General features: G+C 43.8%; 1 pseudogene; it reads left to right on the top strand.

The window, feature by feature from the left end:
• Positions 1 to 236: 236 nt before the first annotated feature.
• LOC112473832 lies at positions 237 to 355 on the top strand (annotated as a pseudogene).
• Positions 356 to 368: the final 13 nt, after the last annotated feature.

Here is a 368-nt window from a genome sequence, read left to right as displayed (position 1 = left end):
TGGAAAGTGTAGAATCTAAAAACGTAGAATGGAGGATAATCTGCATTAAGATTTTGGCATCGTCACATTGGAGGTTCAATGACACTTCTTTTCCCCAGATCAGGTTACCACTACCGGTCTAAGCCCTCCAATTGCATGTCCCCCAACTTAGCACCATTATGTATATTTCTTTTCTAGGTACCCAGTAGAGAGAAGTACAGATGAGGGTAGAACTAGAATTGTTATAAAAACCTCCTGTCTACGGCCATGTCATCCTGAACAAGCCCCGTCGTGTCTGATCTCGAAAGCTAAGCAGGGTCGGGCTTGGTTAGTACTTGGATGGGAGACCACCTAGGAAGACCAGGTGCTGTAGACATAAAAATTAAAAC

The sequence above is a fragment of the Pteropus alecto genome, unplaced genomic scaffold (assembly GCF_000325575.1).
Source record: "Pteropus alecto unplaced genomic scaffold, ASM32557v1 scaffold8, whole genome shotgun sequence".
Lineage (NCBI taxonomy): Eukaryota > Metazoa > Chordata > Mammalia > Chiroptera > Pteropodidae > Pteropus > Pteropus alecto.
The sequence above is the reverse complement of the archived record's forward strand: the minus strand, read 5'-3'. Positions and strand labels throughout refer to the sequence as shown.